The sequence below is a fragment of the Chiloscyllium punctatum genome, chromosome 24 (genome assembly GCF_047496795.1).
Source record: "Chiloscyllium punctatum isolate Juve2018m chromosome 24, sChiPun1.3, whole genome shotgun sequence".
In the NCBI taxonomy this organism is placed as follows: domain Eukaryota; kingdom Metazoa; phylum Chordata; class Chondrichthyes; order Orectolobiformes; family Hemiscylliidae; genus Chiloscyllium; species Chiloscyllium punctatum.
The window spans coordinates 67,916,444-67,934,081 of record NC_092762.1 but is presented as its reverse complement, the minus strand read 5'-3'; the positions used below and the strand labels follow the sequence as shown (position 1 = coordinate 67,934,081).

At 39.0% G+C, this 17,638-nt stretch overlaps 1 protein-coding gene across 4 annotated transcripts in view; it reads right to left on the bottom strand.

The window, feature by feature from the left end:
• The window catches only part of LOC140494656 (one cut domain family member 2-like), a 110,130-nt gene that overhangs the window by 9,075 nt on the left and 83,417 nt on the right, over window positions 1-17,638 (bottom strand). The window lies entirely within an intron of this gene.

Here is a 17,638-nt window from a genome sequence, read left to right as displayed (position 1 = left end):
CTTCCTGAAAATCATGGCTAGAAGTGCAACAGTTTTAAGTGAAGCATGGTCTCCATTCGTAATCAACGTTAAACCAAGACTTAGGCTCCCGTAGACCATTTTGTTTGCAAGGAGAAACAGTATGAGTTCAATACTTGTGCAGTATTATCTATTTCTATTTGCAAAATAAAATTATCACTAAATACAGTAAAGGGAATAGTCTGGGTGGGTGGCAGGTCAGTGTGGACTTGTTGGGCTGAAGGGCCTGTTTCCACACTGTAAGTAATCTAATCTAATCTAATCTAATCTAATCTAATCTAAAGAACACTGCAGTTAGGTATTTCTAGATCCTTTTCAGCAGAAAATAAATTTAAAATCTCATTAAACTGAAATGGTGTACTGCTTTCCTCAATACCTACATTAATAAAAAGAACCTTTAAAATAAATTAAAATATACAAGAAATAAAAATGTGATTATGATGTATTTTAAACCAACAAATTTAGAAATGTTATTGCACACTGCTGGAGTGGGTGTGTCTTTAGGTTTCCTTGCTCAGAGGTTGGAACACTACCACTGTGCCACAAGAGCCCAGTTCTAAATATAATTGTGATAAATGTTAGAACTAAATTTCCTTGTTAAAGTTTTAATTGACCAGCCCCCATCTAGTGATAGAGGTTGGTCAATGCAGGCAGAAGTATCTGTACTAACCAATTTCTGACATTAGGTGGAATCCAGAAATTCAGTGCAAGTTTAGAATGGCAGCCAGGACAGAAATGGACCCTTAGCACTTTAAAAGAAATGCCAGGGAATGGGGATGGGTTCAGGGTGGAATTGAAACGGAAGTGACGACAAGGTGGATACAGGAGGAAGGTTAGAAGGACTGAATGGAGGGTGGAAGCATGGAGAAATGGTCCTGAAAGCAGGCAGGCCTCACAACAGGAAGTCCGGCAAACAATCTTAAACTCACAACGTTAAACAAAAATATTGTCAGTATTATAGTAACAACGTGAAAACAAAACAATGTGAAATGAATCAAGTTTAAGCAGTGACTTAGTCCAACTGGAGCTGACTAATTGAGAGAATTTTGTACACAGCAAGATCACTTCTTACCAATTGGTATTAATGGAAAGCCCTTTGCAATAAAAACAAAGGTGAAAGTCCCGATTATTTATGTAACTGTGGATAACAATCTGTGGTGACTACACACATACAATTAAACACATTCATCCAGAAGTTACTTTCCAAAAGGCTGAGTTTCTACAAAAGTTATCTGAATAAAGCATCTCACTGTCTAAATCTTTTTAAAGCAAAAATATGTTTTATTCACAAAAAAAACTTGATGTACACACATACTAAAGCAGTTCTGTATAGTTTTTAAATAAAAAAGAACAAACATTGGAATCTGATATTCCCTGCAGTTGCAAAATATCAAAGGCATTTCTTACTCATGCGGGACACTATTTACACAAATTGGGCCAAAGAGAGGGTGTGATAACTGAGTGCACCCTCGTATGTTGGCAGAAATACTTTAGACAGTGGTCTTTCCCCACTGCACCTTGATGACAGCTGCCGCAAGTTTTCGTGTATCCCTCAACATTCGGTCAAGGACAACTCTTTGCAGTGTAAGATCAACAAGTTCCAGGCAAACCAAAGAGCGTCTTAATGGTCTTCCAGACACAGTTGATGTTTGTCTCAGAGTGCATTCCAGAGGACAAACTGTAGAACATGGAGTCCTGGGTCATGGAGCTGCTCAGAATGAACCTCAACATAAGCCTCTCTGTCCAGATCTTCTTTGCACAGGCACATTCCAGAAGGAGATGTGTGACTGTCTCCCTCACTTCTCTGCCACCCACAACAACTTTGAGAGCAGCTTGCAGTGGTGGAGACAGTCTATTCAAATATATTGAGCTAAAAGAAGATGCTTTGCATGCCTCCTAAAAAGGTTGAGGCTGTCTAGTCTCACACTCCTTTAATAGTGCAGTTAGTTTTAACTGCTGCAAAAGAACCTCTCCAGCACTGAAAATGAACTTATGTAAGTGTGACATCTTAGTCCTTTGGATTTCAGTTGTTGAAGGTTTACAAAACGTTTTTTTCACTTTGCTTTCTTTTCTGTGTCTCGCTCTTTCTTCATTTTGCTTTGTGTATCTGATTTAATGTTGACTTCAATATTCCAACTTACACTTGCTGGTTCAGACTTTGAACTACATTATAAGTATTCTTCAATTTTAATAGCTAAGAGGTTGATTCCCCTTTATACTGGTCCCAGATCCCCCAAAGAAGCTGCTGTGTATTTTGCATGTTTTGGCTAACAGAAACTTACCTTACAAAGGACCACAGAATTTCCATGGGCATGTGCAAATCTACCAAATATTGCACCATTGGTTCACTCAGCAATATCTGATGGATTACATTAAAGCAATATCTGATGAATTATATTAATGGATTGATAAGGGTAATGGTACAAGTTGGGAAACATATTTATTTGTTGGACCATCACAATAGTTCCAGAGCTTGGATCACGATCAATTCCTCAACAATTTGTATCAAGTGTCATGAAGAAAAGCACTACGACATTATAGATCTTTGCAAAATAAACTAATTTGTCTCTAACCAAACACAAAGACATGCTGAGGTTCATAAGACTTGAGATATCAGGAATTTGCAAACAGAAATGAAGTGTGAAAATTCAACCTTTGTAGAAGATAACAGACAAGATAAAGAATGTCAAAGGAATTCATCACAATTGACTCATTGGGTTTGCTGAACATTTGAATATAACCACCATCTTGTACTTTGAATTCTATGTGAAAACGTGGCTAAGAACAGCCAAATGTACAGAACTCCAAGAAGGTCTGAAGAACAAAAGTCAGAATGAACTTTGACTGAGAGAGGGCAAAGTGAAAGAGTACATGTTCTGTTGAAGGACATTCAGATGACGTATAAGGGTCAAAACCTAAGAACTAATGAAGAACAGGAACTGCTGCCTCCCAAAATTGTATACCTACATCAGAGAAAAAAACAACTACTCAACTGCAGGTGCCATTACTGTTGCTGGATCTAACTTTGTGTAAAACCCTTCACACTATCAAGTCAGGCGGTGGTCCTGGCTTTCCACCATCTAGCTCATATTTGAATTGTTCATGGGGTAATGTTCTTAGTCATATATTGAATGACTGTGCAGTGAAACTAGCTGGAAGTTTTACTGTACATTGTGATTTGCATTTTGCCCAGCTGGAGAAAGTCTGTGTGTAGGTGCTTACCTACGTATAAGAGGGTTGGAAATGCACCATGGGTGGCAACACAAAATCAGCTGTATAGCATTGTTCTTCAAGTATACAGAGTACCTGATATCAGACTTCCACTGCTATTGATGGATTTAAATGTCCATCTCTACAGACGACATGGCCACCTTTTATGTACCATTATCTAAGATGAATTGCTAACCCTGGGACTCACATCCTTGATAATTATTTCATAATGTTTGTAGAGGAGGGAAGCAGCAATAACTTTCTCTTGCTCTTAAAAACAAACAATACTCAGTTTATAAAGTGTTCACGAAATCCATGTGAAACCTACACTCCGGGAGATGGATTTCTGTAAAGGATCGCATTCTGCCCAGCTTTGTTGGTGTTAACTATTCTCAAGCTGTATACTTGTTTTTCTGTCAATAATTTTTAAAGTAACTTTATATGTGTAGACGTAAAAATATAACTGCAAACTAAAGCAAAATAAAGTCTAGAAGTGCAAGAAAACTGAGGAGAATTGTAAGTTGAATAACAAATATGTTAAAACAACATGCAATTGATTTGTAGATATTACAGTATACATTACTTGTAAGTGTATCTGCAGCAATTTCAACTTTATTTTCATCAAAGGACTAGGTTCCATGGAGAGATAGAGAAAAAGGACTGTTTCTTCAAACTGAATAGTACCCATTCTTAATTTGCACATCCAATACAGTCAATTAGACCAAAGTTACAAAGAATGGATTTGGACAAACACTTCACATAATTAGTAATACATTTCTATTTTGTTAATAAATATTTACAATTAAAAATATCAAATTAATAAGTTATAAATCTTGCTGTCACATATGGGTGCAGTCTGGGAATGCTTTAGTATTAGTAATTATATCTCCTGACGCTGTTTCACAATCTCACTTCATTAACAGCCATGTTACCAGCAGAGAATCAGTAAATTTATATGTGAGAAAGCTGCAAGTAAAAGACCTCCTCACACCACATCCATTTATAACAGCTACAATTCTGCATCACCACAACTATCTGGATTCCATTAGAATTTCAGTTTTGGTATTCATATTTTAAAGGTAATCAGAATAAAGATGTTCGATTAGTTAAAAGTGCACTAGAACTAATGTTAGCAGTAAGGGAAATGATGGGTGAGGAATAAGGAGATTAATAGCTCTCACACAATGTATTAAAATAAAGCTATGAACAAGGATAGCAAAGAGCGCAGATAAAAGATAAAGGATGGAATTTTGTGTGGGTACCAGGGAGCCTGGCATCTGTAATTAATTCCCATGGCACCCATGCCAACCTGATCACTAATAGAATAAAATTCCTAATTGGTGGAGGGAATCCTATTTCCTGGGACTCCTGGCTTTACCAGGGGCATTTAGTTGCTGCACTTCCTACTGTGGGTTAGATATCTTCCCCCTCCCACACGGAGAGTGTTAAACCAACGGCTAATAGCTTTGCAGTACTGGCACTGGTGGTGTTGCATTGAGTACTATAGAGAGGATTGAGAGATTGATCCTCCTAAATCAAGTAAATGAAGTGGTGTGGGGTTTTGAGGAACCCCTCATCCAACGAAGTGGCATTCCTTGATGAAGGGAGGAGGGAAGGTGGAGGAATGTCCAGTTAGCAGCATCCTCTAATCTTGTATCCAACAAAAGAGTCAGCAAATAGCAAATCTGCTTGACTGTGTAATTCAGAAATGACTACATCAGCCACCTGATGTGTGTGTGTGTGTGTGTGTGTGTGTGTGTGTGTTTGTTTGGGGGGGTGGGGGGATGGGGGGGGAGGGGGCAAGATAACCCATCGGTACACTAGAAATGCTCTTTTGAGTAACCTTGAGCCACCCAAGTTGATAGGGTTGTTAAGAAGGCGTATGGTGTATTGGCTTTCATTAGCAGGGGGTTTGAGTTTAAGTGCCTGGAGGTTAGGCTGCAGCTCTCCAGAGCCCTGGTTGACCGCAGATGGAATACAGTCTTTCAGTTCTGGTCGCCTCATTATAGGGTGGATGTGGAAGCTTTAGAGACAGTGCAGAGGAGACTTTTTAACCAGGATGCTGCCTGGACTGGAGGGCATGTCTTATGAAGAAAGGTTGAGGGAGTTAGGACTTTTCTCGTTGGAGCAGAGGGTGAGTGGTGATTTGATACAGGTGTACAAGATGTTGAGAGGCATAGATAGAGTGGATAATCAGAGACTTTTTCCCAGAGTGAAAATGGCTATCACAAGAGGACATAATTTAAAGGTAATTGGAAGAAAGTTTAGGGGAAATGTTCTTTACACAGAGAGTGGTGGGTACGTGGAATGCACTGCCAGTGGTGGTAGTAGAGTTAGGTACATTAGGGACATTTAAGCAATTTTTGGATAGACACATGGATAATAGTACAATGAAGAGTATGCAGTCAAGTCTGATCTTAGAGTAGGATAAAAGACCGGCACAACATCGAGGGCTGAAGGGCCTGTACTGTGCTGTGCTGTACTGTTCTATGTTCTATGTTTCCTCTTCCCTCCCTTGTAAATACTGGGCCATTCGTTGTTCAAATGATCTTCAGGACACAAACTAGGAACTGAGGTATACTTTATTCAAAAGATGAATTCAAATGAGTTCATGAACACAATTATTATAGAATTATAGAATATCACCTGACTGAAATTTTGGACAATTGATCTCAACTTCTGTATCACTACAACTGATTATGATATTTTCAGTTCGGTTAGAAGTTCCCAACATATCACAGTCATTAACACTGAGACACAACTAATTGTACTGAGACAATGTAACTGGAATTATGGTGACTGATGCTGTTGTTTGACCATTGAACACAGTCAGATCAAATTCCTATTGTAGCAGAACTATTAGTGTCCTTTTATTAAGCAGACCAATAAAGTTTGACATGACAATGATTGTGTCATGGTAACCTCTAGCTGAGTTCCCTAAAATGTGGCTGGAGGCCTGTTTAACAACCACACTCATTAACAAATCCATTATTATCTACAAACACTGCTTATGTATTGCCTGTCTCAAATTCTCTCCTGGACCGTACTCTTAAGACCATAAGAAATAGGAACAGGAGTAGGCCACTCAGACTTCCAAGCCTACTCTGCCTTTTAATAGGTTCATGGCTGATCTAAAACCCCTCACATACATATTCCTGCCCTTTTCCCATAACCCTTGTTCCCCTACTGATCAAGAATGTATCTATCTCAGCCTTAAGTATACACAAGAACTTCCCCCACAGCTCTCTATGGCAAGGAATTCTAAAGACTCACACCTTCTGAGAAGAAATTCCTTCTAATCTCTGTTTTATACTGGTGCTTCTTAATTCTGTGATTATGACCTCTGGTCCTAGACTCTTCCATGAGGGAAAATATGATCTCAGTATTTATTGTGGCAAGGCCCTTAAGAATCCTATATGTTTCAATGAGATCACCTCTCGTTTTTCTAAATTCTAATGAGTTCCAATCTGTTTAAACTTTGCTGATTGCACAATCCCTCCATACTCGGGTGTCATCTCTGAACATTCTGTGAACTGTCTTCAATGAAATAAGCCTTTTTCTTAAATAAAGGAACAAAAACTGCTCACAGTACACCAGCATCTTGTACAGTCATAGTAAGACGTCCCTACTCTTATACTCCAACTACCTTGAAATAAGAGTCCACAGTGCATTAGCCTTCCTGACTGCCTGCTTCATCTGTGTGCTAGCTTCCTGCAGTTTTTCTCAATTTAAAAAATACCGTTCTTTTATTCTCCCTTCAAAAGTGAACAGCTTTACGTTTTTCTACATGATATGCCAACATTTTGCCCAATAAATTAACTTATCAATGTCTCTTTGTAAACTATCTGTAACCCTCTTGCAACCTGTTTTTGTGTCATCTGCAAATTTGGCTAAAGTCCATTGGCTTCCTTCCTCTAAGTTACTGATATATGTTGTAAACAGTTGCAGGTCCAGCACTGATTCCTGCGGAACCTCCCCAGTCACAGATCGCCAACCTGAAAATGAACCCCTTATCTCCACTCACTGTATCCTGACCATTAGCCAATTCTCTATTCACACCAATATACTATCTCCAATATTGTGGGCTTTTATGATTTAATCTTTAATGTGGTACCTTGCTGAATAAATTCTGCAAGCCCAAGTGCCATTTGCTAGTTTCCCCTCTATCCAGTCTGGTTGAGACTTTCTCCAAAATTCTAATAAATTAGTCAGATGCAACTTCTTTTTCATGAAGCCATACTGACTCAGTTTGATTACATTATGGATTTTGAAAATGTTCTGCTATTATTTCCTTAATAATTAATTCCAATACTTTTCCAATAATAGATGTTGGGCTAATCAGCTTACAGTTATGCACTTTTTGCCTCCTGACATTTGTTGTCCCATTGGCAGTTTTCTAATCCTCTGGTACTTCTCCAGTATCTAAGAAATTTTGGAAAATTACAATCAATGTACCGGCTGTGTCTGTAGCTGCTTCTTTTATATTCCTAGGATGCAAGTTATCAGGGCCAAGGGAGTCAGATGCCTTTAGCCCAATAGTTTGTCAAATTCTACTTCTTTAGTGATGGTGATAGTACTAAATTCCTTTCTCTGTGTTCTTTAGTATTAATAGTATGTTTGAAGTATCTTCCACTGTAAAAACTGATACAACATATCTGTTTAAATCCCCTGCCATTACTTTGTTCCCTAAAGCTATTCATATTAATTTTCTAAGGGGCTTATGGTCACCTTGAACTCCCTTATCCTTTTTCTCTATTTAAAGAAGCTCTTATTGTCAGGTTTTACATTCCTTGGTAGTTTGCCCTCATTTACTCTATTACCTTTTAATATTTCTCTATCTCTCTATTATCCTTTTAGTCCTCCATTGTTGGATTCTGATTTTATCCAAGAGCTTGGGGCTATCATTGAACATTCTCATATGCTTTCTGTTTCAACTTAATACTCTCCTTAAGTTCCTTTGTCAGCCATGATTTGTTTATCTCTCTCTTAGACTCTTTCCTCCTTACTGGGATATATTTTTGTTACGAATCATTAATTACTTCCTTAAATGTTTGCCGCTGCTTGCTTACTCTCATTCCTGCTAATCTATTCACCCAGTTCATTCTAGCTAACTCTATCATTGACATTCCCTTTAGTTTAATTAAGCACAGTTAGTTCTGGTCCAAGTATCTCACACTCAAATTAAACATTAAATTTTAATTGTTATGATCATTACTGCATAAGGGTTTTTTCTTAAACTTTAAGGTCATTTACTGGACCTGTCTCATTACCCATTACCAGATCCAAAATAGCCTGCTCCTTGAGTTTGAATCCATGAGATCTTGCTCTCAGAAACCGATCCTTAATTCACTTTATGAATTTGTTGTCGTCGCTACCCATTCCAATTTGATTATCCCAATCAACATAAAGATGAAAATCACCCATAGTTATTGCTCTTTTTTTTAACATGCTGTTACTATTTATAGCCTTTCCTATGGTGTGGCTGCTATTTGGTATGTGTACACTACTCCTACCAATGTTTTCTTTCCCTTGCTGTTTAGTACCTACGCACAAATGGACTCTACATCATCTGAACCTAGATTGTCACTCACAACTGTTCTCATTTCATCTTTTATTAACAGTGCTACTCCACCACCTTTTCCATCCCTCTTGTCTTTGTGAAAAGTCTAATATCCCTGAATGTTACATTACCAGTTTTGATCTCCTTATAACCATGTTTCCATAATTGCTATGAGATCATATTCATTTACCCCATTTTGCAACATTATTGCAAATGCTATGTTCATTAAGATACAATATTGTTTCCTTGGTGCAATCTGACCCTTCCTTTTCCAGTAACAACTTTCTGGTAACAATTAACCCTATCACTAACCTGCAATCCTACCTTCTCCTTTACCTTTGATGTTTTTAACTCTCCTTGCGACTGATACCTCCCACCACTGTCCACTCTTCACTATTTAGTTTGAAGCTCTATCAAAGCCCTCGTTATATGATTCACTAGGACTCGGTTTCCAGCATGATTCAGGTGATGCCTCTCCTGTCAGAACAGCTCCCTCCTTCCCCATTACTGGTGCCAATGTCTCATGGATTAAAACCCACTTCTCCTACACCATGTGTTTACCTCTTTAATCTTGTTGGCGCTGTGCCCATTAACAGTCTTCTGAAATCTCGATCTTAGCCATACAGAACAATGTCTATTTCCCTGAATATACTAACCCTGATTGCAACTGCATTTCTCTTTTCTCCCCTCTCTTGTGAGTTTGTTCATCCTTCCTACAGTGCCCTCTCTCATCAGCATAGGGAGCAAGAATCTCAAACCTGTTAGACAAGCTCAAGAAATAAGGCTCCTTCGGCACCACCTCCAAGGTTCCCCTACTCTTTATGTGTATGGTTCTGAGAAACTTTATGTTTTTGTTTATTTTTGACTGGCCCTGTTACCAGAGAATGACCTTTTCATAATTTACTACTTAGAGTAATAGCAAGTATGGTTTTTGGAAGTGCATAATGACTGATTTAAAATGGATCTGGGTTTGATATTTGAGTAATAAAAATAAAAAAAGTAGCAATATTATCCAATGCATCTTAAACGCTGCATTTATGATACAAAATTGATTGTTTTTATAATCATTTAACAATAAATGCATTTCAATGTACATTAGCTCCTACAATACTGGTCAATGTTGTTCCAATTTCTTGCCTATCCTGTACGTTTTATGTATGACTCTCCAACTCTTTACGTTTCCTGTGTGAATAGACTCTACTGAAAAGTAATAATGTGAAACTCTGAAGAAGGCAGAGATAGCAAATACAAGTAATCTTAAATAAGAACAATTTAAAGTTCAAATCTGTCTTTTTTTACACATTAGGTCAGAAACTATTCATTTATTTATAACAAGAAAACACTAAGCCTGGCTTTTGAGAATATACTGAGCACTTTGCTGATAAAGCTGAACACAAATCTTCCCGGCTCACTCTAATTACTGCTCTGAGAAAAATCAATTTGAATGAGACAGAGAGCTATTTACCACTAGTGTCTAAGCTGTTCCCAGGCCATCTCATTCACAGCATGCATTACCCAGAGCAAATCAGTAACAGAATGTCCAGTACACTCAAAACATTCCATTTTCATCAGGGAAGTCAGATGTCCATGTTTATAAATAGCTAGAGATACAACTCAATTGAAAAGGTGTGCTATTAAATGGGAACTAAAGTGTAGATTTAAAATAAAATTCTTTTGATGCAGTGTTTCTCAGTAAGGTTCCCTTTTTTCTGATAATTACCTCATAGCTGTACGCCCCCACCCAACATCCATGGCCCTCATATCAGGCCACCCCCCTACCCATTACCTCAGTCCCTTACATTCATCATTTCTATTCATCTGCTACCCACAGCAACAAACCTTACAGTGACAAAAGGATGTGTAAAAAAAGAACTTGGAAAATTCATTCATTAGTTTATAGTCTTACAAAAACTCCTTTTCACTACAAGCCAATAATGTATCAAATATGCAGACACTTTAAAGTATTAACAGCAAACATTATAAGCACCTAAAGCCTAGTAACCTTGTGAAAGTAAACATTGTGCAAGTGACAGTGGAAATTAGAGAGCCAGAGTTGTCAATTGAACAGGGACACAGGAGTTTTAATACAGTAATGGAGATCTAAGCTTTCAGCCAAGCACAGCAAAAGGAGTTGTCAGACAGATTTTGATTGTGCTAGATTATGTAAATATACAGCTATTTTGCTTTAATGACAACCTTGCCTGTTAAGTAATGTTTGGTTTTATGTTGTTTAGTTTATTACTGTTAAACTCTTCAAATAGGAAATCCTTCAGTTATTTCTGTTAGACATTTGGGACCTTCATAGGCTGAATCTAATGCTTTATTGACTAAATCTGAGTTACATGTAGTTTATCAAAGGGTGCGGCACCACGAGACATCACAGGTTCTCTCACCATATCTGCTACTATAGTGCTTATATGTAGCCAACTCTATTGCATCACCCACGCCTAATTTCCAACCTGTCTTATCATGTGCATTGCCACAACAACATACCACTCAGTGGATATCTGAGATTCTACCGATACTCCTTGCACACATGCCAGTTTTGAAAGCCCATTGTGAACCCAGGAAAGAACTGTCAGTCAGGAACTGTTCTGGACATTTCATGACATTTGTCACAGACATGCCAGACAATGGAAAATGGTACCCCATTTTGTGGGAAGGGTCCCGGGAGTCCTGCCACATGGCGTGGTGTACAGGCGAAGGCATCCTCTTTCCTCAGGACCATCAGTAGAGGCCACAACACCAGACCATGCTAATCTAGTCTGGGTTAGAGCAATTTCAGCCATTCAAGGAATGTCCACTCTGTAGGAAGATGGTAAATTTCCTTCTCCAATTGCCAAGGTAAGGTTGATCATTTTCTCTCTGAAACCTCACACTCATCCTACCTTACCTTCAACAAAGGCTCACTCTCACTACACATGCAACATCTTTGCCAAACACCCTCATCCACCCCAAATCCTGACACTGTATGCCCGCTGAACTGCCCACTCACTCGTTTAGGACACTTCCCACCTGGACAAAAAATAATAAGTGTTTCACCCACTTTCATTTCCTGAAATAACTGCCCGTTTCCTATTCTGCAAGGAAAGCAGCCCATAGGAGAGCAGCAAGTCAGGCCGGGTGATGAGCTACTCATCATTTTGCTCTTCCCCCCCCCCCTTACGAGGAAAGGATCATGGCATTAACCAGGACTGGTATCAGAGGCTGCCCTTGACTTGCTGTGCCTGCCTCTCTGACTGAACACTATCCCCCCTGACTGCACTGAGACCTGTTGGCACCAAGGAGAAGCTTACTGGCTTTGTGTCTGGGTTAAAGACAAATCAAGATAACGATAACATAAGACTGCTCTCTCTGGCTGAGACGGCAAAGTGCAAAAAGGCAGCAAAGGAAATGCAAGACATGGATGTATTGAACATCCAAGTGTGCTCAGAGTGAGTGAGTGCTATCACAACAAGCAAAGTGCTCGGGGATGCAGTCCAGTCCAGTCCATGAGCTGGCTGCATGTCCCTGAACACACACTTTCCTTGCTGCACAATTACAATGAGTGTTGCCAGTGCAGCTCATGACACAACATTGAAGTGTAGAAGCAAGCAGTAAGTGATGGGGATATGCCATGAGGATCCCTAGAGGCTAGCACATGCCAGATGTCAATGTCTTTGAACACTGGGTATGTATGGCCAGTGCCCATTAAATATGTGTCCTAAGATGTTGTTTCCAGAGTCAGTTTAATCTACAAGGTCAAGAGTGTGGTGCCGGAAAAGCACAGTAGGTCAAACAGCATCCGAGGAGCAGGAAAAATCAATATTTCAGGCAAAAGCCCTTCATCAGCAATGAAGCTGGGAGCCACAGGGGTGGAGATTATCTCTCCACCCCTGAGAGTCCCAGTCTCATTCCTGATGAAGTGCTTTTGCTTGAAATGTCGATTTTCTTGCTCCTCAGATGCTGCCTGACCCACTGTGCTTTTCCAGCACCACATTCTCGACTCTAATCTTCAGCATCTGCAGTCCGCACTTTCGCATGCTTAATCTACAAGGTGCTCACTCTGGTTTCCTTGTCAAGTTTTACTAATGTTGAGCTTGTTTGGCAAGTTTATTATGATGGGAAACTGAGAATTTATGAGGTGAGTTGTGGTGTTAACAAGTAGTTTAACAAGCAATAGTCCACTGGCATCACACCACTACCTAGCGAGAATCTTACCATACTGTTTTTGAAAAATGTAAAAGATGGAGCAATGTAATCTCAAGGTCAAGATGGGTCTCACTGGACACATCACTCAATTGCACCACATCTTGCCATAGCCCACCTCACTTAGACCCCAATTAACTTCAGTGTCATCTGCTTTTAGAAGTTATCTGTCTCCATGGGGATTGTAACAACTACATTGAACATCTTTGTTCCATTATTCAAACTTATGTACAATACAATTTTAATGTGATAATATAAAATGTTAATTCTGTTTTCTTTCCACAGATGCTGCCAGACCTGCTGAGTTTCTCCAGTGATTTCTATTTTTGTCTGTTTCAGACCTCCTGTTTCTGCAGCTCTTTGTTTGGTTCAGCTTCTTGCAATTTATAGGAAATGAGTTGGAGGTTGTGCCATGGGAGCAGGGTTTGTGGTGAGGACTGAGCACAATGTCTTCAGACTTATGAATATTTACTTGGAGACAATTTCTGGTCATCCAGCACTGGATGTTGGACAAACAATCTGGCAATTTAGGGTTGAGTTTCATTGTTGAATCCAGTTATAAATCTATAAATGTATGAGATCCTGTGCAACAGGATTTCTCAATGATGCAACTTCAAATCTCTGCGGTGCTCCATAAAAGAAATTCCTATGCGTATGCACTCTACATATCTCAAGTCCGTTTTCATTCCATTTGAATTTTAATTAGGGTTATTGACAATACTCTGTTGCTTTGCATTCCCTTTTTAGAGAGCCGTTATTGTCAGCTGGAAGGATCTGATGTCAGCCAGATTAGAAAACGTCTATAACAAAATTGTAATTTCACTCATTGTCTGTTACACTTATACATTATTCCATTGGCTGGACTTAATGTGGTATTGCTCAGCATGTTGTCATTGAGGGAGTGGTGGCGGGGAAGAATGTAAAATGAGTCGGGTGGCTAATGTATAATCTTCCCCTCTACTCTCACGCTCACCCACACAACGCTGGGTGGGTGGGTGCCAACTTGGCTGCTGGCCTGCCATGTAGAAATATGTAGTTACAGGTAAATTTAGAATGTCGACAAGTCTGTTGACCTGGAAAACGTGTTGCCCGTGGGTAACTACGGCAGGCACGGATAGTGTGGCAGCTGTGGGCAGCCAATTTTAAAGGCCTACATGTGTAAAGGTGGGATGGAAGGAGGGGAACATCATTTGGAGGCCTCAGCCTCCATGCAGAGGGGGCATCAATCTCCCCCATTCAGCACTGCTTGCCCTCCAGTGCCCAGGCGCCCATCAGCTCGCCCCTCTCTCAGGATCTCTCCTTACTGGAAAACACCTTCATTGGGCAGCCATGCTCCCCTTTACACTTTACATTTTGGATGCACCTGCTACTCGCTCTGGTGCTGTTGGATGTAATGAAGCTGCCAGTCAATCAGATTGGTTGTGACTTCCTTCCAGATGAAGGGGCAAAAGTTTAATTATTAGCCAACTTAGATGACTCACTGTTTATTAGGGCTGTAGGACGAGTTTGCACAGAGTGAGTTGGCTTCGAGCTGTCTGTCTTCCATGGGGCGGGTGATTGATTTCCCTCAGCATTTTCCCCCCCTCCCAAAAAATGCAACTTCATACATGTGTAAAAGTCAGTCATTTAAAATGTATTGCTAAAAATGACTTTATGAGAGGATGATTTCACTCTTGCTAAACATACTGTATAATGTGTTGCTGATTCATACAGTATTTACATATTACTCTTTCAGTGTTGTTATTGTTAATTCATAATAGGATGCCCCAGCATTTTAGAATGAATTTACATTAAATATTTAACATCAGCGCATGACAGTTTGTGCTTTATGGTGATGCTAAACCTGCGTCAGATAAATCAGATTGAAAAGCTGAACTGATTCTGAAACAAAGTCACTGAAACTTCACACTTCATACTCCAGGGATTCCACCAATTCCTGCTTAGGTGATAGCAATCCCTGGAGAAAACTGTAAAATTTCAACAACACCCAACCACAAAGTAGTCCTGATTTCCATTAAAACACTGCTTTTTAAAAAAATGTTTACTGCAATTCTTTGGCGAGGAGGAGACCAGCAGTCTGTTCAGTATACCTTTCGAAACAGCTTTCTTTACAATGATCCTGGAAATAATTGCCCCATGTCTCCTTTCCGAATGCATCTATCCCATATACTTGTAAAATAATATGTCATGATTTTCAGTTACACTATCCCAGTGGTAATATGTTTCAGAATTCTAAAACTAAAAAATATTTGACTGAATCTCCCATTTTATTTTAAGTTGTCCTTAAATATGCTATACCTAAGGAAATATCTTTCCTGGATCTACATTTTTGTTAACTTTTAAAATCTCAAAGACTTTTATCTAGCTAACAATATTTTCCTCCACTCCCAAAAGTCCTCAAATAAGGAGTCAAGGGCCATGAGAGTTTAACATAACTCATGTATTTATCAAAATCCTCTCATTATCCAGCATATGTACTTAACTCAAAATGTTGCTTGGTTTTTGTTTGCAATTCTATATTTATGTGGTATTTTGTGCAGAATAGGGAGGTGGGATGTAAGGAGAAAGTGGTTAACAAGTTAAGAATATTTACTGCAGTCTTTGAGATCTCTGTAACTTGAGACATAGTCTGTGATAACTGGGTCCAATGCTCAAATCAGGAAGCACCTTAAATCAGGTTAGCAGTGGAGTGAAGGAGTTCAGACGGTCGCCGATTTACCACGGTCCGATTTACAAACGCCTTGTGCTTATGAATGAGATCCCATGCAGGAGCGTATTAATGCTAATTTTAAAGATGAAATGTAACAGTTTCCTTGTACTCATGGAAGGCTGTTTTATAATGCTCCGTATTGTTTTCTGACTTTGGTACAAACCGAATTGTGAACGCACTCAAGAACGTAACACATTCGCAACCTGGGGACTGCCTGTATATGAACATCATTGATGGTTGAGAATGAGAAAAATAACTATTCCATACAAGGCCCTAACATGTCAGGAAGCATTTTGTGAGCAAAGAGGAATAATACAGCTTAGGACATATGGTTGCATTCAAAATACCTTTTTTAAAGGTGCCAAATAAACGCATGCAAAACATGTTTTTTTACAATATATTTGCTGCCCTACTGCCAAAGTTAACCTTCCAAGATTTTCCATTGTAACATTATTTGGATGCTTTATTGCACAAAGAGGCAATTAGAATTCTTACCCAGCAATGCTCGTAAGACAATGAGACGTGCATTCACTTGGCACTTTGTCCCATTTCAGGATACCCAACCTGTTTGAGGAGCAGTGACAGCAGTTATGGGGGCAAATGCACCAACCTTTTGCATGCAGCAAATTTGCATTAATAGAAAATTACATTAAGGAGCAGGTATTTTTTTTTTAAATGGTACATTGAAGGATGAATGCAGGCAAACATATAAATGAAAGTTCACTGCTCCTTAAAAAGCACTTTAAGATCTTTCACTTTGATCTGAACTAACAGAAGTAGTATGCTCTTGGTGCTGAACTGAAATGTTTGTCTTCGTTAGCTCTTCAATCCCTGCAACATGACTTCAACTGACAACCATTTGTCTCTGAGACAAATGACTCAAGTGCATAAATGTGTACACCAGAAATTAAGATGAGACTACCACGCATCTGTGTATAAGACTTCACTCTCCAGTATGTTGTGATCATTATATTAGTACATTCATTCAACAATGTTTCATTTTAGTGAAATGTTATGGATCTCCTGCAGCTCTGGAGTGATGTCAAGCCATTCAAGTATGGAGTCCAGATGATTATCCTAAACCATTCTATTTCCTTGTTTTAGTTCAGGATATGACCTCATGACTTTTAAACATTACTGTCTTTCTATCATTGGCAGTTATCTTTTATGACCATGAAATTACACCATGGGGTACAGACATTAAAATGCTCAATATATTTGTCTGAAGTTCCCCAGTAGTTATTTAACATAGGAGTTAGCCCAAGGGTTAAAGATTTATATGCAGGTATTCCAGGGTGTGATTTCAGGGCTTGTGGAATTATCTCTTTTTGCTAGTTTACCATTCAGTTCTCTTTATTTTGCTTAAGGGCCATATTTCTAAAGGAACGTAGGTAGGCACTAAACCCACTTAATATTTTCCTTGATTAGCAACTAAACTGATATCGAATTGCTGTAATTACAGCTCGACTCCAACACTTCTGTTACTGTGAAGTAGCTGCTACTTTGCAGTGACACAAAAGTGATAGTATAACTGTGCTTTGACTCTCAATTTGTTATCACATCCCTCAGTCATGGTGTCTTAACCCTGTTCACCTTTGACCAAACATCAAAAATAAGTCAAACAGACCATTGAGCTGCTTGTGCAAAGAGCCAAAGCAGTTTATGGACTTCATAAATTTAAGCTGATTATTTTCATGTTCTCACAGGCTGATGTTTCCACTTGCACTCTCAAGAAATAAATGTACTTGTCAAGAGGCAAGAGTACTATGTACATGATACCACTCTTTAATAGAGCACTGTTGTTGTTCTAAGAGAGGATTCGAAGCAGCCAGGATAGATGAGCTGCTGCTAACCACAGATCAATGTCATTCTTATTAACCTTAGTCTAGTAGCAGACTCAAGATATATTTACATTTGAAGCAGCTGAAACAACATGAAAAGATTCTTGATTC